We start from the raw sequence: 24,583 nt of genomic DNA on the forward strand, positions 1-24,583 counted from the left end.
TCTGGGGACCTACTGCAGAGCCGGAAGGGCAAACCATCCTCCCAAATTCCTTCTGCCTTTGCTCGGGCCGCGGGGGGCGGTGTGCGCAGGAGGCGCTCCGCAGAGCTCGCCTCCGCCGGGCGCGGTACTCTCGGCCCCGGCAGGCGCCCCGCGCCCGCACCGCCCACCGCAGCCGCCTCCGCGAGGGTCGGGCGCGCGCGTCCCCGCCGCACCGCAGCGCCGGGAGCCACCGGGCGGCAGCGGCGCCCGCGACCCCGGAGCCCGCGGCCCCCGGGCCTGGACGGCGGCAGGTAAGGGCCGGAGCTCCGGCGGGGGCCGTCGGGCCGACCGCGCTGGGAGTGGCCTTTAACTTGGAGCTCGGGGGGCTGGGGGGAGGGAGGGGCAGGGGAAACGGGTTTGCCCCGGGGTCGAGCGGGGCCCCGGGAAGAGCCTCCGAGGTTAAACCCTCTTCGCGGCCGCCGGGGTGCGCGTCCCGCGGCGGGGCGTCCGCGGGGCCGGGGCTCTGGGCTCTGTTCCCCTCTCCGCCCGGTGGTCCGGCTCGCACCTTCCCCGGCCCGCAAACTTTCCGCGCCTTGGCCGGCCGCCAGCCCGGTGCCCGGCCTCTGCGAGCCCGTCTGGGGCCCCGCGCGCCCGGGCGAAGCGCGCCGCGGGCTGCCCCGAGCGCCCCCTGCAGGATGAGCCCTGGTCTGGCAGGTAATTCATTTGGTCTGGCAGGTAATTCATTTGGTTTGCACGGGGGAGCCCGCGCGCAGGTCTTTCTGCTGAAATATGTTTCTTATTTTACCCCTTTTCCGGTCTTTTTGTGTAAGTGGTTGAAGAAGACAGTCTCCTTATTGGCAACTTGTTTTGAGGCTTTGTGGTTTCCGCAGTGCTTTAGATGACATAGGGAATCTCGGATAATAAATCTCTGGATTTACTCTGAATACAAGGGAACAGTGGTGTGAAAGCAGCAGAGGGAGTTTGGGGCATGCCCCTGTCAGCCCAGGAAAAGAAGGGAACTCCCTTCAATAAACTAATTATCATGTAAACCCCAGAGGTAAGTGGTAGTATTTCTAGTTTACACGTGAAGAAAATTAAGTGGAGATATTAAATAAGTTTTCCCGCCGAAACCACCAGTTACCAGTGGAGGTCTGGAAACCAGGAGTGTGAGGCTGGGGTGCTTCAGCTCATCTCCTGGCTCATATCACCAGGACGCAGGCTGGGAAGCGGCCCGGCCCGCAAGGAGCCGCCATAAGCAGGGGGCCCATGATAAGGAGATTTTTCTGGTCGGGAAGATCATCCAGCGTTTAGGGGAGATGAGACAGTGTTAACAGGGGACAGGAGAAGACAGGGTTGCTCCCAGTTTCTGTCTTTCTTCTCAAAATGGAAAGGCCAGCCCACCCTTTTAAGAGGGTCTTAAAGCCCACACCTGCCCCACATTGCTCAGTGCACAAACACAGGCACCCTAGAGCAGCGACAGCAGTCGGTCACCTTTAAGCTGGCTTGACAGACGAGGACAGAGCCAGGACACTTATCAAAAGAAGGAAACACTGAATCCTGGCAACATTCCAGAACCAATTCTTAACAAAACTCAAGACCCCCGAGGAAAGGATATACAGAAATAATTTATGCCAAACTGACTTCTCTCTCTCTTCTATAACCTACTGGGCGTAGATTGGGCCATGCCATATCCTTAGTTTTCCAAATGTGGGTTATGGTCACTAGGAAAATGATATCAGTGTAGTGAGATGCACTATCATGTTTTAAAACTTGAAATTCACCAGAAGGGAAGAGAAAACATCAGAGAGCATCGTATGTGCGGGGCTAAGTTTGTTTTACTTGTGTGTGTTTGTGGTGTGTTACTCTGTTTATCCTGCTGCTTCTGCATGGGTGTGCCTACTGTCCCTGACTGCCCCCTTTTACCCTCCCAGTTTAACCCCAGTCTGCCTACAGGGGAGGTCACCTTCTTTTATCTTGCAAATTATATCATCAGCATGTTCTGGAAAATACAGCCTTCTTCCTCCACATTGCTCTAGGCCCCCAGAGGTACTTTGATAATCAGAATCCTTTATGTTTTTATCTTTTAGTGTTTTCATTGTGACAGTGATGTGGCTTGGTGCTTTCTAATGCAGAGTCTCCTTCAGTCCTCACAGCTACGTGGCTGCTGTCACTCTTTACATCTTACAAACAAAGGTTGTCAAACTAGGGACCTACAAATAATTTAGTCATTGACATCCCACCACACAGTGGGCAATCTACAGTGTGTCTTGCCTTTGCAGAGTACAAAGTCCTGTGCTGTCTGTCAGGATAGGGCCTGGGAAGAGTGGACATACCCAAGGTTCTGTCCCTGTCCCTGTGCTCCCTGGTATCACTCATCAGGAGAAAGACAGGGTGGGGTACTTATCAGAGCTGTGGCAACTACAGATCTGGTAAGATCCTTTGAGACATTTTGTATCTAGATAAGAGATAATAATACTAGAATGTCGAGCTGACAGTGGGGTTGAAGGTCTACTTCTGCATTTAGGTTCAAAGAGTAAATTTAAAAAATAAGTGATGGAGTGGCCCTGCTGAACAGAAGTTCATGTGAAAGAAAAAACCTGGGAGTTTCAATGGCCCACCAAGCCCTGCATGGTCCCCACACACAAGTAAAACAAACTTAGCCCTGCACATATGATGCTCTCTGGTGTTTTCTCTTCCCTTCTGCTGAATTTCAAGTTTTAAAAAATGGTAGTGCATCTCACTAGTGTAAGGTAGCTGCCTAATAGCAAACTGGGGCTACCTAGATAAAGACAGGCCTTTTTTTAAATAGACATTTGTGTACCAGGTGTAGGTGTGAGTGTTGCACAATTTTATCTCAATCTCTATAACAACTTCTATGAAGCAGGGACTATATTCCCATTTAACAGATGGAGAGGCTGAGGCACAGAGAGATTAAGTAGTTTCCCCAAGATTACATAGCCAGTAAGTAGCAGAGCTGGGATTAGAACCTGGGCCCTTAATCATTACCATCACCCTCACCCTGCGGCATTTGGATCAGAAGAGCCCAGGGTCCACTCTGCTCAGTGTCCTTTTCTGGTGATGACTTTATAAAGGTCAGAAATTAACTTGTTGGTGTCTAGAGGAAGGTGACCTGGATGGTGAGGGTCTGAAGGCCACGTGAAGAACGGGGTGTGTTTAACCTGGCAACAGGAGCCCTGCCTTCCATCAGGACTGGATCCCCATTGGTGAGGGGATGTTGAATTTTATGTCCCTGGATACATACACAAACGTGAAATAGGGTACTAAATTAACATTTTGACTGAAGCACACATTCAAGTCATGTGACATTCTAAAGGCAACTGCTAGACCACCTAAGAGAATTTCAGTGTAGATATTTGAGGTTTTGTAGACATTTGAGAACTGTTCCCTAATCACAAATCCCACAGGTCTCTTCCACAATGTGAGGATTGAGAGGAGGGTTTGTGAAGGAGATTTCTTCAGGAAGATCTGTCACATCCTTCATCCCAAGTCTGGTGAGGGGGGCTGCTGAGGGGCCGCTGGCCCCGCTGTACCGGCATTCCCTGCTTTTGGGGCCCGCGTGGTGGTCTGGGCAACAAGATCACCCACCTTCTCAGAGTTCATTGGGGAAAGGGTGCCTGAGGATCTCCTGGGGACTCAGTGGGGCCATGTGGGGGAGAGGGCTGGCCTGGGGCCACTCTAGATCCAGCCCGAGAGCGATGGCACCCCAGTAGCTAGAGTTTCCAGCCATCTAGTGGCTGATGTAGGCGTGAGCAGTTAGCTGAAGGAAAATTAGTATCAGTAAAGTATCCACAAACAGTGTATGAAGACAGTTAGTATGGTTCTGCCCCCCTATTTTGATCTTGCGGGGTGAGAAACTGGCCAGCAGTTGGGCATAAAGTGCAGAGAGAAAAGAGGTCTGCTCTCCCCCAGTCTCTGCAGATGACCAGCGTTCAGCAGGACCTAGCTGGCACAGGTCAGGAAACTTAATGTTATGACCAGGCTGGAGTTTCTTTTATTTCCAGGCTGTACATTTTAATTCTTTTGGGACTTTGAAGTTGTTGCCTGAGCAGAAAAGTCATGGGATCCACTCAAGTGTTCAGGGATCACTTGACAGGAAGGATGAATCCACAGAGTGCATTTTAAGGGATGGTGGAAGAGAAAAGTCAATGGCCATTTGACCAGGTCCTGCAGTTGTGTCAGCTCAGAGTATGGATTGTATACGCCTGGGTTGAAAGAAGAAAGAGCAGTGGTTTCTTTGCTTGATGTTATATGCACCTCAGACAAAGGAAGACTGGGAGGTAGGAGCATTTAGAAAAGGAAAGAAAATATTTACTTGCTCAGGGTGCAGTAGAGTCAGCCTTCAGAAGATTGGCTCATTGAATAAATATCATGTGAATAAAATCACAATAAATACTTGAAGGAAAAAAGCCCACAAAATTGCCAGAGTTCTCAAGTGTACATTAATGTGTTGTTCAGACTAATTTTGCTCTTGATTATCTGTCTCACACAATTATCCTATTCCCCAAAGTCATGACTTATCTTCAGACGTTGTCATAGCAAACAATCTGGGGAAAAAAGTGTATTTTCTCAGCAAGTCCAGCTTATGGGACATGTTCAAGGTTTTATTATTTTTGGGACCAATTTCCAGACAGGACAGTCTTGGTATTTTTGGCTTATTTTGGGGTAGAAAGTGATTTGTTTTTCTTGAAGGCAGACTAAGAAGTGCTTGGCCCTACTGAAAAGGGGAAATATGCATTTTTGTTTCTCCTTCCATGCAAAAGTGATGCCTCAATCCAGTATGGTATTGCTGAGAAGTGAAGTGAAAAAGCAGAAGTTGGGGATCTCTTTATGGGATGCCGAAGTTACGGCTGTTAACGTCTGGCTGTAATTGTAACTTGTGTCTCTGTTACTTAGATGTATGCAATTTTCACTGGAGTGGAAAACACTGCTAAATTTCATAACCCTTCAAGTGAAATGATTTATAAACTTCAAATAATTATTCTCCTCAAAGGTCCATTTGCTTTCCTTGCGCGTGTCCCTGGGGAGAGCAGTGGGCAGGCCGAGGGGGCGGCTTCCTGCCGTGGGGCTTTGCGGGCGTCTGGTTGGTCAAGAAGGAAGTATTGTGTGAGTGAGGATGTGGTTGTAAGTCTCATCTATCTTTCTGCAAACCCTTGTGTAGATTTTTTTCCAAGAAAATATAATTCTTTCAAGGGAAAGAAATGCAAGTTTAATATGAAGATCTGGAAACTGTATCACATAAGCCTACATATATTCTTACTGGTGCTTCTCTAAAATGTCCATTACATTACCTCAGTAGGAAAGGAGAGTTAACGCATATTTCTGGAATCTGAAGCAGAGGCCAGAAGCAAGTATATGTTTTGCTTGAACATTAACTTGGTATTGGCTGTTTACTTTGTAACATATCTGTATTTATTTAATATAAAGAATAATTCAAGTCTTCCCTTAAAACCGATGCCCCCAGAGGTTGAACTAAGTGTACCCTGAGCCTTCCGGGCTGATGTTCTCAAGCCTAGGTGAGCAGGGGTGTCTATCTGCGCCTCACTTTCCAAGCCTCTCTCTGGCTCTGTTGGCTGGGCCCTTCCCTGCAAGCTGAGGAGGCCCCATGCAGCCGGGCCTGGCTGGCCTTGCCCTCCCCACTGTGGTTGGCTTGCCACCAGGGATTGTACTACGGTGGCAGTGGGTGGGGTAGGTGGCGAGACTAGAAAAGACACACACCCTAGTTGAAGAACCCAGACCAGGAGGATGAGATGATCATTAGAAAGTACAGCTTTCCTGCTGCTCTGTCTGGAGCTCTTAAATAAACCACTGCTTTGTTTGAATTTCCTTTTCTGTGGAAGAGATTGAAACATGTAGTCCTCCTTTTTGCTTCTTTGCCAAAAGAACGACTCAGCTCAGGGCTGTAGAGAACAGTGTGTGCTGCTTGGAGACAGATAACATGAGCAATAAATGCAAAGTAGGCTTGTTTGCCAAATCATCCTGAAAGTGATCTAAGGTACGGCAATCTCACTCTTCTTAGCCATACAATGCCAAGTGTTTGCAAAACGCCACTAATTAAAATGGAAAGAACAGTTGTTTCCCTAGGACTGTTAAAATCATAATTCAACTGGCTGTAATGTTTTTTAATAGCAGCTGCATAAATCAGTGTGAAGGTTCAGTGAGAGGCAAAGTCTGATCCTTAGGGAGACCAATTTATACCCTTTCATGATTAAGGCGAGAGATTCATGTAATCCACTTGATGGGCTTTGAGAGAACGGAGAGAATCCTCATGGGCTAAAATAGTTGGACAGGACTCCATGGGGGAAGTGGCGACTAGGCCCTACCCTCAAAGGTAGGCAGGAATCTGGAGCAGGGGAAGATGACAGGCCAGGCGGGCAGGTGGAGTAGAGAGTGCAGAGGCTCAGGGGACCATCTTTGAGCACCCCTGCCCCGGCCCCTGATTTCTTCACTAAGGAGCCAGTTGCAGCTGTAGTCTGTCTGTGTCATCTTGCTTTCGCATTGCTCCTTAACCTGCATGTGTGTGTGTGTGTGTGTGTACTGGAGAAGGAGATCAGTGGAGGAGAACCTGGTTCCAAATACAAGCCTCAATTCTCTGCCGGCTTAGGCCTTGACTTTTCAACCTCCACTAAAGTCTTTCATAGTTGAACTCATAGTGCTTAAAATATCCTTGTTGGGCTGAATTGACTCATGCTAATTTTAGCATGTTCATAGCTAGTGCCCTTTCTCTTTGACGGACATGATGAGAATGTAATAAATGTATTTATTGAAAATGGCATGTAGTGCGATAGATTAATGGCATTTTGAAAACAATTTTCTTTCCAAAAATGTATTTGGTTAGTTACAATGAAAGTGACTGGTATAAAGTAAGTCATTTTTAATGGACTCTTTAAGAAAGTTTATGTAATTAATCAAAGAGAACACTGTTTATTAAAACTTAATTTCATCAGCTATATAGCTTTCGAAGGCTGCCATAACAAAATACCAGACTGAATGGTTTAAACGACAAATTTATTTTCTCACAGTTCTGGAGACTAGAAATCCAAGATGAAGGTGCAGCGGGGTTGGGGGTCCCCTGTGTGCTGCTCTCCTGGCTTGCAAGTGGTCCCCTCTCACTGCCTCATGTTGTGCCCCGGTATCTCTTGGTGTCCTCACCCCCTCCTCTCCTCAGGACACCAGTTGGATTACATTGGGGCCCACCCTAATGGCCTCATTTTACCTTTCCTTCCTTAGAGGCCCTGTCTCCAAATATAGCCACGTTCTGAGGTACTGGGGGCTAGGACTTCAACATGAATTTTGGGGGACTCAGTTCAGCCCATCATAGCACCAAATCCACATTGCACTGTACACACACAGATCTGGGGTGGAATTTCACTCTATCCCTTTCAATCTTTTTCCTTCGTTCAGAGAGGGAGCATATTCAAGCCAATTAGGTAGCTAGCATGTGAACACAGTGGGCAGGGGCAATGTGATGCAGACCCATATGTAAGTATCTAAATTTTTAGAACTTTAAAAAATTTTGGTAAAATACGGATAACACAAAGTTTACTATTTTTTTTTTTTTTTTTTTTTGAGAGGGCATCTCTCATATTTATTGATCAAATGGTTGTTAACAACAATAAAATTCAGTATAGGGAGGTCAATGCTCAATGTACAATCATTAATCCATCTCAAGTCTAATTCTCGTCAGTCTCCAATCTTCTGAAGCATAACGAACAAGTTCTTACATGGTGAACGAATTCTTACAGAGTGAATAAATTCTTACATGGTGAACAGTACAAGGGCATTCATCACAGAAACTTTCGGTTTTGATCACGCATTATGACCTATAAACAATCAGGTCAAATATGAATATTCGTTTGATTTTTGTACTTGATTTATATGTTGATCCCACATTTCTCCCTTTATTATTATTATTATTTTTATTTTTAATAAAATGCTGAAGTGGTAGGTAGATGCAAGATAAAGGTAGAAAACATAGTTTAGTGCTGTAAGAGGGCAAATGTAGATGATCAGATGATCAGGTGTGTGCCTATGGACTAAGTATTAATCCAGGCTAGACAAGGGCAGCAAAACATCTACGGATGCAGAAGATTTCTCTCAAAGCAGGGGGGTTGGGTTGAGGTTCTGAGCCTCACCTCTGTTGATCCCCAAATTCTCACCTGATGGCCCCCCTGCGACTGTGCCTGTCTTAGGTTGTTCCTCCCTTGAGGAATCTTACCCATCGCTGGCTAACCAGTCATCTTCCGGGGCCATACAGGGAAATGTAAAGTTGGTAAGTGAGAGAGAAGCCATATGGTTTGAAATGTTTAGCTTTTTACTTCTTTGCAGATTTATGCCCTGTGGCTTCTATGCCCAGCACTTGTCTCGAGGTATCTCTACCACCTGGAGGAATTATGATACTCGGTAAATTCGATATGAGGCACGAATTCTATTTAAGGGTTGTAATTAGGAAGAAAGAAGAAAAGCTACAGATGTAGCATATGGAAGGAAACATGGGAGGATTGATTATTTCTTTGACATATCTTCTTGTAGAGTACCTTAAGTATGTATAGGTTTTAAACTACTAACTAATTTACACACACATATTAACATAATAGGAATACGGTGACATAAACAAAGCAAATCTATAATTACCATCCATCTCCAGTGAAGCCAGGAAAACCATTTAGGCACCCTAGGCATTTTTGAAAATTTGTCTATGATATGATGGATATTGTCCAACTGTACTTGAACAGTCTGAGAGAAATCAGACAAATTAAAGCAGCCCATTTCTGGGATCTGTTCACATCCCATATGTTCTTTCAACCGTAGATAGTCTATAGTCATAAGATTTTGGAGTGCTACACCTTGCACCCCTCCCAACTCCTGGTTGAGTTCCAACAACTGCAGTACTTTTAAACATGCTCTTTCCAAAGGCTCAGGCTTAGAGCAAAGATAAACGGATAGTACTGAGAACCCAGAAAACCTAACTCTACTAATGTGGTCAACTTGGTATTCCTGGTGTGCTCAACATGCTGAGAATTTCTTGAAGTTCAAACCAGGGAAAGCAAGGTCCAGAAAGATGCAGGACGTAACCCCGTGGCAGCTCTGTGTGGGGTCCTGAGCCCCACCCCAGGAGTGGACTTGCTTAGTGGCTGCAGCAGGGCATCCATATTGGGGTACCAGACAAACAGCTAGCATCCTGGCACGTGTGCAGTGGCGCAGAGGACTAGGGCTGTCATATTATATTGTATTAATATTACAGATTGTATGTATAATTCCTTTGCCCAATTCCACATTCACTAGTTAATCTGATCTTAAGTTTTGTTTCCCAGACCAAGTAAAACATGTGCTCTGGTCTGCTTGGCCATTTTATTCCTAATCGTAACTTACCAAATTGGTGCTCTGGTTGCAAATCGCTCTCCTATGCTTGGTGAGTGTGACTCAGGTTATAACAGCTTTCTTAGCCCAGAGAGCTGTGAAAACCCAGCATCCCAAATCCATGGAGCTGGGGCTGGGGTGAATTGCTGAGGGTGGCGTGCTGCACCTCCCACACATATCTCAGAGCTATGCCTCCCCTTTCCTCAGGCAAGCCTTGCTAGATGGAAGCTTTATAGCTTCTTTCTGGGGTGTCTTTTCCCTGTGTGTGCATGATGTTCTTCACATCCAGCTGAAGTCCCTGTTAGAACTTTGCCCTCAGTTGCAGGGCTGAGAAAAAGAATGAAGGAAGACAATTTTGTGGCTTTTCCATATCATGAGAAACTGATTCAACAAGTGTTTTTGCATTTCTGGTATGAAGCCGACCCTGTGCAGGTTGCCAGGAGCAGGGAGTGAGCAAAGCAGAAGAGGCCGCTGCACAGCTGGTGCTTACAGAAAAGAGGCCAAGGAAAGGGAAGGCACTAGAGGACTGGCCCATGCAGGCCTCTCCTCGCCTGCGCTGCAGCGTGCTGCACAGATCTTAACCCTCTCCAAAGACCCCCAGAGGGCTCTGGGACAGTCATTGTGTCCCAGCAGCCCCTAGTTCATGCAGGAAGCATTTGCTGGACTGAATCAGGGAGCACAACAGGGCCAGGAAATGCTGACTTTCAGCATTGCATTCTGGTCTATTCACTACTGTGTGGGTGTCCACGGCAACTGAAGAGGTAGATTTAGGAGCCCAAACCACTGTGCCCCTTGGAGGAAGGATGTCCACTCATGAATTAAGCATCTTTCTGTTTCAGGTGTTGGTTGAATATTTATCTGCACAAAGTATTTAGTCTTGTTCCCCATTTTAGAAGTTGTTCTTCTATTGCATTGATTCTGATTTTAGGATGGAAGAGGTCTTCAGGCTCGGGAACATTTTTTGTTCCATGTTTTTCTCCTGGAGACAAGTTGCTGCTGTGCAGAGGAGAAGTGGAGACAGACAGGAAGGAGATGCAGCTGGAATTTCTCTGCCAGCTGTCAGCTTTGAGGTCTGCTGCTTAACTGCATACTTTCCAGGGAATACCTGGGGATGACATGAAACCTGATAGTGTAACTAAGCTTGAGAAGTATGTCCATTTGAGAAGGGAGGAGATGTGTGTGCATGTGTGTGTGGCTGGAGTGTCAGACTTCAAAAGTAGAATGTGCTCAAGTCAAAAGACAGCAGTGAGGAGGAGGAGAAGACTCTAAAGTCCCTGAAGTGTGACTTCTTTAATTGGAGGAAAGAAAAATCCAAACCTCATGACAGAAGTTGCTGACCTAAGATGGACTCACAGAAAAGGAACCTGCAGACTTGAAAATTAGAGTGATAAGTACACGTAGAAGGTGGTGGCTCACATGGAATCTATAAAAAGGAAAAGTAAGTGGGGGAACAAGAGCTGTTTTAGTCCCTGGCCTGGGCGGACACCTCCGAGTCCCTGACTGGGGATGGCCAAGCGCGGGTCCTTGTGGGGACAGATGTGCTGCCTCATGGAAATGCTTAAGGAAGATCCAGCTGGCTCCCGTCTAACCATGGGCCTGGCTCATAACCTTGCAGACTCCTGTTTACTCTCTGTGTGATCCCACCCACCTGGGTGCGGCTAAGGGGGGGGTACCCAGCCACATCTTCCTACCATGAGAGAATTAACCTTCTAAAGCTGCACTTCTGAAGTCCCCACTTGAGGCTCCTCAGCCACCAGGATGTGGCCTGGCTGGACTTTAGCTTTGGCATCTCAGCAGCCTTGATGGGAGAGAGAATGGGCGATGGGTCCCAAGGTAGCTTCTCCGTGTCCTGCTGGGGAAAGTTGTTCCTAGGAATAGGTGGAAGAAAGGAATCAGAATAGGTAACTACTGAGACACTTGTGGGCCAAGCCAGAGTAAGCACTGGCATCCTCGGTGGCATGCCCGATTGTGAGTTTGGGAATTGAAGAAGAAGAAGATAGAATGACTGCAGTTGGGAATTTTGATCTCAAATTCGAATGGGTCATTAGGTGTACGTGCAAGCTGGGCACTGCGGGGCCTGGATCAGTGGCTGGGGTGGGCAACCGCGTGGAGTGCCTTTCTGGCTGTGCTGTCGGGTGTGTGTATGGGGTCACCTTAGAGTTTACAGACATCTCTGGGAACTCTCCTTAATGTGCTCGTCCTGTGTGTGAATTGGTAGGCACTTGGAAATTCATCTGCCAGTATTTACCCCTTCACATGGAAATACAGGTCCGTTGCCAGGAAAACAGCCCGCTCAGCATGTCTCATCCTGACTCATGGAGGATTTTCATGAAGAGCCTTTAGTCATGTCTCAGGAGGCTCCATGCCCCACAGACATCTCCCTGACTTCGGCGGGGGGTGGGGTGGTGGACAGGGTTGCTTGACCTGTGTTCCAGAAGGAAGGAGAGTCCTTAGGGCTGGTGTGGGGTCCTGGCTCGAGGAGAAGAAGGACGGAAGGGCTGCGAGTGTGGACGGGGGAAGGGGCGGTGCCGGCCAGCGGTGAGAGGTGCCTGGGGCCTGCAGGCCAGGCTTTCTCAGGCAGGGTTGAGTCCCTGCTCCCTCCCGTCCGACGTTGGCCTAAAGAGCCCCGTGTCCACCAGGGAAAGGCACACTTCCTTCTCGGGGCCTTGGGGGCGTGCTAGTGGTTTTTCATTGTCGTGGTTGAGGGAGGGTGCAGCGGCTCAGGAGAGCCATCAGTCTCCGTGTGCTGCGCCGGGAAGCTTGCCTAGGATGCATCTCCTCTGGAAGAGGTGGTTTTACAGATGCTGACGTTATGGGGAAGTTTGGCCGGAGGAGCTCTGCGGAGGGGCCGCTCAGCAGCGGCAGGGGAGCAGCCGGCAGCGCTGTGCCGGGCGCCCGTCTCCCTAGCCGTGTCCGGGGAGCAGCGGCCTGGGGTCCTCGCGCTGCGGGTGCGCCTCGGGCCGGACCGCCTCCCCCGCGCTGGGCTCGGTCCCCGCGGTACTCGCGGCGCCGGGAGTGTCGGACCGCGGGGGCCGCCCCCAGGCCCGCTGGCCGTTCCCGAAGGGTCACGCGGGGCCCGCCTTGGTTCTGCAAAGCTCGGCAAAGCCCCTCTGGGCCTCGGTGATGGACGTGACACAAACACCGCCCTACGACGGCCTTCTGTCTGCCTTTTTGTCCTTGTGCGTTTGATGGCCCGAGGTGATTGAGAGGCTTGGATGGAAAAAATACTGCCTCGTGCACTGTTTCAAGGCTGTTAGGTGACCGCTCCAAAGGAGAGGCAGGCATTTTGTCTTCCAAGCCGATCTCTGGGATACAAGAGCCCCCCTGTTACCCAGGCCGCCGAAACGTCGGCGGCGTTGGGGAGCTGGTCTGCCGTGCCCCGACGTCCGTGGAGAGCCCCCGACGGGCCTGCTGCGCCCCTCACCCACTCTGGTGTCCGGTCCGGGTTAGCGCTCTGCTCCGCCTTTGCACGACGGCCTTGCCAAGGTTCACAGTCCACTTAGGTGAGCAGGAGCTGTGTCAAGGTGAGTAAGTAGGGAAAACTCCCCCTCTAGGGTAGGTAAGGGGTTCGTATTTCCTGATATCTGACTCTTAGAGGGAGATTTGACTTGCCGGCTCCTGGCCAGCCTGGACTGTGGTGGTGATGCTTCTCCCTGAGCCCAGCGAGTCGCAGGACCACCTGCTGTCCCCGGGCCAGGCCCCCAGCTGGGAGTCCCAGCTGTGCGCAGATGTGGGGAACAGCATGGCTGTGGGGCGTGCTGCTGAGGGAACGGAAAAGACTCTCCCATCTTTATTTTCTTGATTGTTTTGCATACTTACTGCTATTTTTCTGTTACCTACTTTGATACTTGATGAAGCCTCACGCCTCCCTTTGCTCTGTGTATTACATTGACGGTGATGCTTGGTTTACAATGAAAATAATATGATAAAAGCAGACTTCATCTTGTTTTCCTTAAGCAAACTGAAGGATTATTCATATGTTTTTGACTTACGGGAGCAAAGTGAAACCCATGTTTCTCATTATAACTGTTAAACTAAATGAATGCCTTTGAGTTTTTTATTATAATTTTATTCATTTGTCCAGGGCACGTAGATCGATGAGCCGCATGGTGAATTTGATGGGAACTGGCTGATTCCTCAGAGGGCTGTTGGTGACGCCTGAAGAACAAGCCTCAGCTCCTCCATCCCAGACGAGCATTCTTCGCTTCTGATAATACAGTTCTGGCTACTAGTCTTACCCTGGGTCCTGGATACTCAGATTTCAGGCAACATCACATTTAATCTTTACGGCAGCTCCATGGCAGTGATAGTAGGTACTGTTGTTATTTTCCTGTTCCTGGTGGGACAACTGAAACTTAGATCATTTTTTTATTAAGGTATTATTGATATACACTCTTATGAAGGTTTCACATGAAAAAACAATGTGGTTACTACATTCATCCATGTTATCATGTCCCCCCCCCACCCCCCTGCAGTCACCGTCCATCAGTGTAGTAAGATGCCACAGAATCACTATTTGCCTTCTCTGTGCTACACTGTCTTCCCCATGGCCCCTCACACTATGTGTGCCAATCATGATACCCCACAAACCCCTTCCCCTCCCTCCCCATTCTCCCTCCCCCACCCCTCCCCTTTGGTAACTGCTAGTCCCTTCTTGGAGTCTGTGAGTCTGCTGCTGTTTTGTTCCTTCAGTTTTGCTTCATGGCTATACTCAACAAATGAGGGAAATCATTTGGTACCTGTCGTTCTCCACCTGGCTTATTTCACTGAGCATAATATACTCCAACTCCATCCATGTTGTTGCAAATGGTAGGATTTGTTTCTTTCTTATGGCTGAATAGTATTCCATTGTGTATATGTACCACCTCTTCTTTATCCATTCATCTACTGATGGACACTTAGGTTGCTTCTGTATCTTAGCTATTGTAAATAGGGCTGCAATAAACATAGGGGTGCATATGTATTTTTGAATCTAAGAAATTATATTCTTTGGGTAAATTTCTAGGAGTGGAATTCCCAGATCAAATGGTATTTCTATTTGCAGTTTTTTGAGGAACCTCCATATTGCTTTCCACAATGGTTGAACTAGCTTACATTCCCACTAGCAATGTAGGAGAGTTCCCCTTTCTCCACATCGTTGCCAGCATTTGCTGTTCTTAGTCTTTTCTATACTGGTCATCCTAACTGGTGTGAGGTGATGTCTCATTGTGTTTTTTATTTATTTATTTATTATTTATTTATTTATACTTTTTTGTTTTTATTATGAACTACATAATATACTGCATGCAACATAATACACAGCATAACCTTCTAGCAGGGGTAGATGAGCATAACTGAGTTGTTTTTCATCAAACAGGAAAATGCTTCCTTAATCAATGTTCTCCAAGCCCTTTGAAACATAGTAACGATTAACTCCAGAGATGCCACCAAATCCCCCCCGCCACAAACCCCATTACAGTGCTGTCCATCAGCATAGTAAGATGCTGTAGAATCACTATTTGTCTTCTCTGGGTTGCACAGCCCCCCCCAGGCCCCTCCCCCCCCCGACATTATACATGCGAATCGTAATGCCCCCTTTCTTTTTCCCCACCCTTATCCCTCCCTTCCCACCCTTTCTCCCCAGTCCCTTTCCCTTTGGTAACTGTTAGTCCATTCTTAGGTTCTATGATTCTGCTGCTGTTTTGTTCCTTCAGTCTTTCTTTGTTCCTATAGTCTTTGGGTTTGAGGTGAGTCTCTTGTAAGCAGCATCGAGATGGGTCTTGCTTTTTTATCCGTTCTATTATTCTGTGTCTTTTGATTGGTGCATTCAGTCCATTTAAATTTAGGGTGATTATTGAGTGATATGTACTTATTGCCATTGCAGGCTTTACATTTGTGGTTGCCAAAGGTTCAAGGTTAGCTTCTTTAGTATCTTACTGTCTAACTTAACTTGCTTATTGAGCTATTTTAAACACTGTCTGGTAATTCTTTATTTTTCTCCCTTCTTATTCCTCCGCCTCCGTTCTTTATATGTTGGTTGTTTAATTCTGTGCTCTTTTGTGCTTCCTTTAACGGCTTTTGTGGGTAGTTGATTTTATTTTTTGCCTTTAGTTAGTATTTGGTTGGTCTGCTTTCTTTGCTGTGATTTTATTTTCTCTGTTGACATCTATTTAGTCTTAGGAGTGCTCCCATCTAGAGCAGTTCCTCTAAAATACCCTGTAGAGATGGGTTGTGGGAGGCAAATTCCCTCAACTTTTGTTTGTCTGGGAATTGTTTAATCCCTCCTTCATATTTGAATGATAGTTGTGCTGGATACACTATTCTTGGTTTAAGCCCCTTCTCTTTCATTGCATTAAATATATCATGCCATTCTCTTCTGGCCTGTATTGTTTCTGTTGAGAAGTCTGATGATAGCCTGATGGGTTTTCCTTTGTAGGTGCCTTTTTCCTTTCTCTAGCTGCCTTTAAAACTCTGTCCTTGTCCTTGATCTTTGCCATTTTAATTATTATGTGCCTTGGTGTTGTCCTCCTTGGGTCCTTTCTGTTGGGAGTTCTGTACACTTCCATGGTCTGATCGATTATTTCCTCCCCCAGTTTGGGGAAGTTTTCAGCAATTATTTCTTCAAATACACTTTCTATCCCTTTCTCTCTCTCTTCTTCTTCTGGTACCCCTATAATATGAATATTGTTCCTTTTGGATTGGTCATACAGTTCTCTTAATATTGTTTCATTCCTGGAGATCCTTTTATCTCTCTCTGCATCAGCTTCTATGCGTTCCTGTTCTCTGGTTTCTGTTCCATCAATGCCCTCTTGCATCTTATCCATTCTGTTTATAAATCCTTCCAGAGATTGTTTCATTTCTGTAATCTCCCTCTGGACATTATCCCTTAGCTCTTGCATATTTCTCTGTAGCTCCATCATCATGGTTATGAGCTTTATTTTTAATTCTTTTTCAGGAAGACTGGTTAGGTCTATCTCCTTCTCAGGGTTTGCCTCTGTGATCTTGCTCTGTATCAATTTCTTCTGCCTTTTCATGGTGATAGATATATTTTTGGGGAGCTGGCGTGTGTGTTGTTTAAGAGAAAGTCCCTTCTTGCCAGTTTGTAGCCTTCCTCTCCTGGGAGAACAGTGGCCTCTAGCGGCTTGTGCTGAGCAGCTACACACAGACGGGGCTTCTGATCTTGCCCGACCGCTAATGGAGTTTCGCACTGCAGTTGCTGTGGGTGTTGCTTGCCTCAGGCTGCTGCTCCGAAATGGTGGAGCCGCATTGGAGGGGAAACGGCTGGGAGGCTGTTTATCGCCGTGAGGGGCCTCCGAGCTCCCTGCTGCACAGGGGGTTAGAGTGCCCAGAGTTCCCTGGGATTCCCAGCTGCTGGGCTAAGTGTCCTGGGATGCTTCCATCCAGCTGTGGGATCCCTGTCCCTTTAAGACTTTCAAAAAGCACTTGCTTTTCTTTGTCCCAGGGGCGCTGACTGTGGGGACCCGCTCACAGGTCTTACACTCCTGTTTCCCTAGGATCCAGCACCCCACGCCTGGATGCGGATGTCTAGGTTTGGCTATTTAGCAGTCCTGGGCTCCCTCTCCCTCCCCGCTTTGACTCCTCTCCTCCCACTGAGAGCTGGGGTGAGGGGCGCTTGGGTCCTGCCAGGCCGCATCTTGTATCTTACCCCCTTTGCGAGGCGCTGGGTTCTTGCGGGTGTGGATGTAGTCTGGCTGTTATCCTGTGTCTTCTGGTCTCTCTGTTAGGATTAGTTGATTTGTTGTATTTTCAAAAATATATATGGTTTTGGGAGGAGATTTCTGCTGCTCTACTCATGCCGCCATCTTGGTTCTCGCCCTCTCATTGTGGTTTTTATTTACATTTCTCTGACCTACCTGAGGTCTTTACCTACTGATCTTCTGAGTGTGATCAAGAGCAATTAGAGAACTGTGTAGTTGTGGATGAGTTAACAGTTTCTACACTTGCCTTTCTCCATTTTGCAGGGTGGAGATGTCTGCCCAGAGGTTAATTTCTAACAGAACATCCCAGCAACCTGCATCTAATTCTGATTACACCTGGGAATATGAGTATTATGAGATTGGACCAGTTTCCTTTGAAGGACTGAAAGCTCATAAATGTGAGTTTTATACAACTTCCCATTGTAAGCATAATATGTATTTGTCTTACCATGTGAAATGCCCAATGAATATTTTCCCTAAATACTCTATCTTTTTATAGAACTCTTCCTGCAAAACCCCAGAATACACCCCCCTGCAAATAAGGCTGATTGTTCAGAGATGGTATTACATGCATCACAAAGAACTGGAAAGGTTCCCTTAGTGGGGGAATGTGATTCAATATCATTTTCAAATTGAGATTTTTGAAAAAAGTACTGATGATTCCAGCTCTCCCAAACTGTATGAATATTTGAGCCATCAAAAATGTGTACAAAAATACAATCTGGAGCTATTGTTTGAAGAGCCTTCTTCTGTAGCACACAGTCAGCGTCATCCTTTCAGCTCTCTTGGTTTCCTGGGGCTGTGGAGAGCCATCTGTGCACGCTCGTAAGGACAGGGGAGGACAGCCTGTGGTCATTCCTAACTCTGTGTTCCAGACATGAAGTGTGTTTCATGTCCTTGGAGTGATTAATGACTCAGCACAGAGCGAGGTAGTATAATTCTGTGAAAGGTCACTCTAATTCCAGTCACAACTGAATGCTGACCAGCCAGCATGAAAAGGCATTTTTTTTTACACAGTGATCCAATTTATAAACACACACACCAGAAATAACACCATACACTGATACATGCACATATTTTTTCATAAATGCATAGAGAAGGGGCTAGAAATATATATACTAAACAGTTAACTTCTGGAAAAAGGAGTGAGATAGGGTAGGAATAAAAGGGGGCATTTGCTTTTGTATAATTTTTGTGTTTTTTTTTGTGGTTTAAAACAACAGAAATTTATTACACCGCAGTTCTGTAAGGTCCCAAGTCCAGGTAAAGTATGGCTTGATTGGTAGGAACCAGTCCATTTCACTGCTGACTGTCTGACATGGGTCATTCTCACCGAGGCCATATTTTCAGGCTGTTGTTCCCCTTCAAAGCCAACAGTGTTGGGTCTTTGAATCTCTCTGTGTCTTCTCTGAAAAGCCATATTGTTTTCTAGAGTCAACATAATTAGCAGAAACGGTGCCCACTCCACATCCCATCATGGTTATTACACATAAATATTCCAGAGATGTTTGGCTGTTTTAGAATCTACAAAAATTTTAGGCAGTTAACTGGTTTAGATTAATGAGATACATTAGGAACTACAAAAGAGATTACAATTGGACATGCAAATATGGCAAAGGACATGCTTTTGTCCTTCAGTATATCCTGGGCACTGCCCCTCTGCCCTCTCTTGGCATCCATGATCCCTCACACCCACTTACTGCTCCCTTGCAAAGAGGGTTTTCTATTTCATTCAGTTTTATCAAGGTATAATTGACAAATAAAATTGTCATGTATTTGAAGTGTGCTAAGTGATGGTTTGATGTATTACACATTGGGAAAGGGTCGCCCCCACTGAGTTAATTCACCCATTCATCACCTCAGATAGTTCTCTTTATTTAAGTTCTATTCTCTTGCAGATTTCAATTACACAGTACAGTTGCCCGTATTTTAATTTTTTTTTGTCATAAAGTTTTATGAGTTCCCTTATATTTTGGATATTAGCCCCTTATCAGATATATGGTTTGCAAATATTTTCTCTCCTTCCATTAGTTGCCTTTTCATTTTGTTGATGGTGTGTTTGGCTGTTCAGGAGCTTTTTAGTTTGATATCACCCTTTTGTCTAGTTTTGCATTTATTGCCTTTGCTTTTTTTTTCTTGACATTATTAGTCTACAATTACATGATGAACATTATGTTTACTAGACTACCCCCGTCACCAAGTTCCCCCCACATTCCCCATTGCAGTCACTGTCCATCAGCAAAGTAAGATGTTGTAGAATCACCACTTGTCTTCTCTGTGTTGTACAGCCCTCCTCATGACCCCCCACATTATACATGCTAGTCGTAATGCCCCCTTTCTTCCCCCACTCCCCCCTTATCCCTCCCTTCCCACTCATCCTCCCCAGTCCCTTTCCCTTTGGTAACTGTTAGTCCATTCTTGGGTTCTGTGATTCTGCTGCTGTCTTGTTCCTTCAGTTTTCTCTTTGTTCTTATACTCCACATATGAGTGAAATCATTTGATACTTGTCTTTCTCTGCCTGGCTTATTTCACTAAGCATAATACCCTCTTGCTCCATCCATATTGTTGCAAATGGTAGGATTTGTTTTCTCCTTATGGCTGAATAACATTCCATTGTGTAATGTACCACATCTTCTTTATCCATTCATATACTGATGGACACTTAGGTTGCTTCCATTTCTTTGCAATTTGGAATAGTGCTGTGATACACATAGGGGTGCATTTTTCTTTTTTCAAACTGGGCTGCTGTGTTCTTAGGGTAAATTCCTAGGAGTGGAATTCCTGGACCAAATGGTATTTCTATTTCTATTTTGAGTTTTTTGAGGAACCTCCATACTGCTTTTCACAATGGTTGAACTAGTTTACATTCCCACCAGCAGTGTGGGAGGGTTCCCCTTTCTCCACATCCTTGCCAACATTTGTTGTTGTTTGTCTTTTGGATGGTGGCGATCCTTACTGATGTGAGTGATATCTCATTGTGGTTTTAATTTGCATTTCTCTGATGACTAGTGATGTGGAGCATCTTTTCATGTGTCTGTTCCCATCTGTATTTCTTCTTTGGAGAACTGTCTGTTCAGCTCCTCTGACCATTTTTTAATTGAATTATTTGCTTTTTTCTTGTTGAGGTGCATGAGCTCTTTATATATTTTGGATGTCAACCCTTTATCAGATCTGTCATTTATGAATATATTCTCCTATACTGTAGGATGCCTTTTTGTTCTATTGATGGTGTCCTTTGCTGTACAGAAGCTTTTCAGTTTGATGTAGTCCCACTTGTTCATTTTTGCTTTTGTTTCCCTTGCCTGGGGAGATATGTTCATGAAGAAGTCACTCATGTTTATGTCCAAGAGATTTTTTCCCATGTTTTTTTCCATAAAACCATAAAACTCCTAGACTTACATTTTAGGTCTTTGATCCATTTTGAATTTACTTTTATGTATGGGGTTAGACAATGATCCAGTTTCATTCTCTTACATGTAGCTGTCCAGTTTTGCCAACACCAGCTGTGGAAGAGGCTGTCATTTCCCCATTGTATGTCCATGGCTCCTTTATCATATCTTAATAGACCATATATGTTTGGGTTAATATCTGGACTGTCTATTCTGTTCCATTGGTCTGTGGGTCTATTCTTATGCCAGTAGCAAATTGTGTTGATTACTGTGGCTTTGTAGTAGAGCCTAAAGTTGGGAAACGAGATCCTCCCTGCTTTATTCTTCCTTCTCAGGATTGCTTTGGCTATTCAGGGTCTTTTGTAGTTCCATATGAATTTTAAAACTATTTGTTCCAGTTCGTTGAAGAATGCTGTTGTTATTTTGATAGTCATTGCATTGAATCTGTAGATTGCTTTAGGCAGGATTGTCATTTTGACAATATTAATTCTTCCTAGCCAGGAGCATGGGATGAGTTTCCATTTGTTAGTGTCCTCTTTAATTTCTCTTAAGAGTGTCTTGTCATTTTTACAGTATACGTCTTTCACTTTCTTGGTTAGGTTTATTCCTAGGTATTTTATTCTTTTTGATGCAGTTGTGAATGGAATTGTTTTCATGATTTCTCTTTCTGCTAGTTCATCATTAGTGTTGTTGCCTTTGCTTTTCACATCAAATCCAAAAAATCATTACCAAGACTGATGTCAAGGAGCTTACCCCCTATCCTATGACCATTATTTTGAATGTTCAGTCAGGTAAATGGCCTATCTCCATTTCTAGAGATTTGTCTTGTCCTTTTGTTTGCAACATATTCCTCTGTTTCTTCATTTTCCTTGACTCTTTTTGGTTTCTGGGCATTAGGTAAAACAGCCGCTTCTCCCGGTCGCATCAGAGTGCACTTGTGTAGGAGATGGATCTTGCCGTTCAGCGCAGCCCAGCCCCTAGTCGTCTCTCAAGCTTCTGTGATTGTCCAAGCAACCTTCTTTGTTCTTAGTGGCTCCCAGTAGCTGAGGGTGTATCGAGACCTGTCTGTGTCCCTCAGGGGAGGACTGTGGTCATCAGCCATAACAAATGCAGTCTGATTAGAGGCCAGACCCTCAGGCAGCAGCTGGGAAAGCATGTACTAAGCCCCTTCCAGGGAGATACTGGGAGATGAGTGTTTTTACATGCTGCCTCTATTCTCTGCCCAGGGTGTAGCCATGGAAAGGTGCTGCTCTGCTTGTGAAGAACTGCTTTTTGTTTACTGTAGTCGGGTGGGACTGGTACTTGTAAGCTCCATTGGCTCTCCGTGCCAGGCAATCAGGAGCCTGGGCAGCAGCCGCAGGAGCCGTGGTGCCAGCCCTGAGTACAGTCTCCTTACAGGGAGAAGACAATGGTAATGGGGTTTATTATTAGAGTGGGCTGGAGAGAGAAGGTGGGGCAGTGTCTGCAGATGCCCTGGCCCTGCGGAGGAGCACAGCCCTAGATGGCAGCAAAATTAGAAGCCCTGCCTTCAAGCAGCATCTTTTAAAGTCTGTGGATAAAGCCCTTTGAGGGGAACACAGGAGGTGGGTGTTCCTGCTCGCCCCCCTCCACTGAGCCCTGCAGGGGTAGCCATGAGGTGGGCTTTTACACCCATTAAGAACTGTTTTTTTGTTTGCTTAGTCTTGGGTTCTCATGGACACAAATCCAGTCGGCTTTCAGAGCTAGATGTTTGGGGTTCCATCCCTCCAGGGGGAATCTTAAAAATGGGGCTCTAGATGTGTGGTCCGAACCCTTTCCTCCTGGGGGGATGTGGGGAGCTGGGAATTCCCTCCCAACAGTGTGTCGCTGTGCCGGGGGTGGGACTGACGGTGAGAGAGCCACTCAGTCTTTCTTACTGGCCTAACGTGGATACTTCCCCATTTGCCCGATGTGTAGGAGTCACCCTGCTGGATCGTGTGATTCTTTCAGAGGAGTCATTCCATATTTACCTGTGTCTTCAGCGTGTCCAAGGGAGGAGGGGCGCTCAGGAACCTCCTGACTCCCTAGCTCGGTCAGCTCCTCGTTCCAGCTCATTAAGTATCTGAGCCTTGGTCCCCACCTCCCTGTTGCAGGAGGGAGGGGAGACCTGGCTTCCCCTGCGGACGCCGGGGGGCCCTGGTGCCACTCTCTGCAGTGGCAGCAGCAGGGTCTCTGCTGTGTGGCTCTGTGGGCCCCACCTCTGGGGCTCCAGCAGCGCGGCTGTAACGGGCTTCGGAGTTACTCATTTCCCGGACCAATGGCTTTCTATATTTGGTTCTGAAAAAATCATTAACTAAGTCACATATCTTTACTCTTGAAGTGGACAGTAATAATGAATGCTTTCTCTCATTCCTTTATTGATATCTGTTTATTAGTTCTTTGTGGAAATAAAATAAGCACATGGAATCCACTGGGATATGCTGTCATTGATTATTTCATGGAAGGTTCTTGCTGTTAGGGTGTAAAATCATCCTCAACTTATTTTAATTCTTTCATCTGCTGCTTTTCTGGGACAACCATTAGGTAAGGTCACTTGCTTGTTAAGAACTTTATTGGAAATCAGAATGACCAGGCAAACTGCCATACATTTCCCTGTAATACGGGGTTTTACAGCTTGGTGACACAGATTCCATTTTTTTGTCAGTTTGTTCTTATCCATTTCCCTTAGTTTAAGTGAGAAAGAAGAGAGGCTACTGCACTAATTTTGGTTGGTACAGAGACTATTGAAAATCTTTTTTGAGCCTATTACATTCTGGAAATTATTATAGCATGAAAAAATCCTGCAAAATATAGGCGAAGCATGACACATTACATACTTACTTTACCTACTCTAATATTAATCAAGTGTGCTTTTAGTTTTACCATTCACATCAGGAGAAAATGCCTGGGTGAGTCCTTACTGTTCTAATATAAAAGGTCTGATTAAAGTAAAGACCCCAGGTTCACAAACCTGACAAGATACTAGACACAGAGAAAGTAAAAAGAATGCCACCTCCCAAAAGAACCCTAGACATGCAGGAATATAAAAAAAGAGTATGTCAGCTGTCAGACTCTGCATACTAGTATAGTCACTTCCATTTAAAAATGCTATGATTCTGACCTTCAAATGGGTCTCTTTGTTTTGCCGATCCAAATTCAAAGCCAGTTAGTTGCAGGTTCAAAAGAAGAGAAGGACGATATTTCAAGGGGAGAATTTCTTGGGGATAAGAATGACCATAATAGTTATCTTCATTTGCTTTGCCTGGGATGGATAATACTATGCAACCATAGCTACGTCTTTTGTTAGACCAAGTTCTTCTGCCAGGTGAAGTCAAGAGTCCCAACCTTCAAGGAAGAACAACCTTTGGTGGTCATTGTGAATTCTTTTGCCCTCAGTTTGGACTCTGGTATTAAACCTTATCATTTATCAGAAGTGGACATATAACTGACACACAGTTGGTACCAGCAGAATGCACATTCATTCATTCATTCATTCATTCTTTCAGCACATATTTATTGAGGGTATGCATAGAACTATTCTAAGCACTGGAGGTACAACAGTGAAGAGAAAAGACAAAAATCTCTTATGGATCTTGCCTTCTAGTGGGAGAGATAGACAATAAATAAATAAACAAACTGTTTTAAGAAAGTCGGAGGCGGAGCCAAGATGGCAGCGTGAGTAGAGCAGTGGAAATCTCCTCCCAAAACCACATATATCTATGAAAATATAACAAAGACAACTCTTCCTAAAATAGAGACCAGAGGACACAGGACAACATCCAGACCACATCCACACCTACGAGAACCCAGTGCCTTGCGAAGGGGGTAAGATATAAGCGCCAGCCTCACGGGACCCAAGCACCCCTACCCCCAAATCCCAGCAGGAGGAGAGGAGTCAGAGCTGGAGGGAGAGGGAGCTGAGGACTGCTGAACACCCAGCCCCGGCCATCCGCACCAGAGCGCAGGCACAGTGCAGGCGTGGGGTCCTGGATACTAGGGAAACGGGGCAGCAGGACCGGTGAGTGGGTACCTGAGGCCGACGCTGGAGAACAAAGAAGCGGAAGCAGCCATTTTCTTTTTTTTTCCTCTTTTTTTTTTGGCGAGTGCTTTTTGGAAGTCTTAAAGGGACAGGGACCCCAATAC

At 46.0% G+C, this 24,583-nt stretch overlaps 1 long non-coding RNA gene across 3 annotated transcripts; it reads left to right on the plus strand.

The window, feature by feature from the left end:
- Positions 1–29: 29 nt before the first annotated feature.
- On the plus strand, positions 30–22,871 carry LOC140845356 (uncharacterized). Of its 3 annotated transcripts, none has more exons than XR_012124147.1 (5): positions 30–290; positions 13,442–13,670; positions 17,319–17,452; positions 21,842–22,026; positions 22,379–22,871. It is a non-coding gene; the product is annotated as an uncharacterized lncRNA (long non-coding RNA). The 3 variants fall into 3 exon arrangements; XR_012124149.1 differs by having other exon boundaries at positions 13,442–13,666; XR_012124148.1 differs by lacking the exon at positions 30–290 and adding an exon at positions 12,750–12,881.
- The last annotated feature ends 1,712 nt before the right edge of the window (positions 22,872–24,583 follow it).

This window comes from Manis javanica, chromosome 13, assembly GCF_040802235.1.
Source record: "Manis javanica isolate MJ-LG chromosome 13, MJ_LKY, whole genome shotgun sequence".
NCBI lineage: Eukaryota > Metazoa > Chordata > Mammalia > Pholidota > Manidae > Manis > Manis javanica.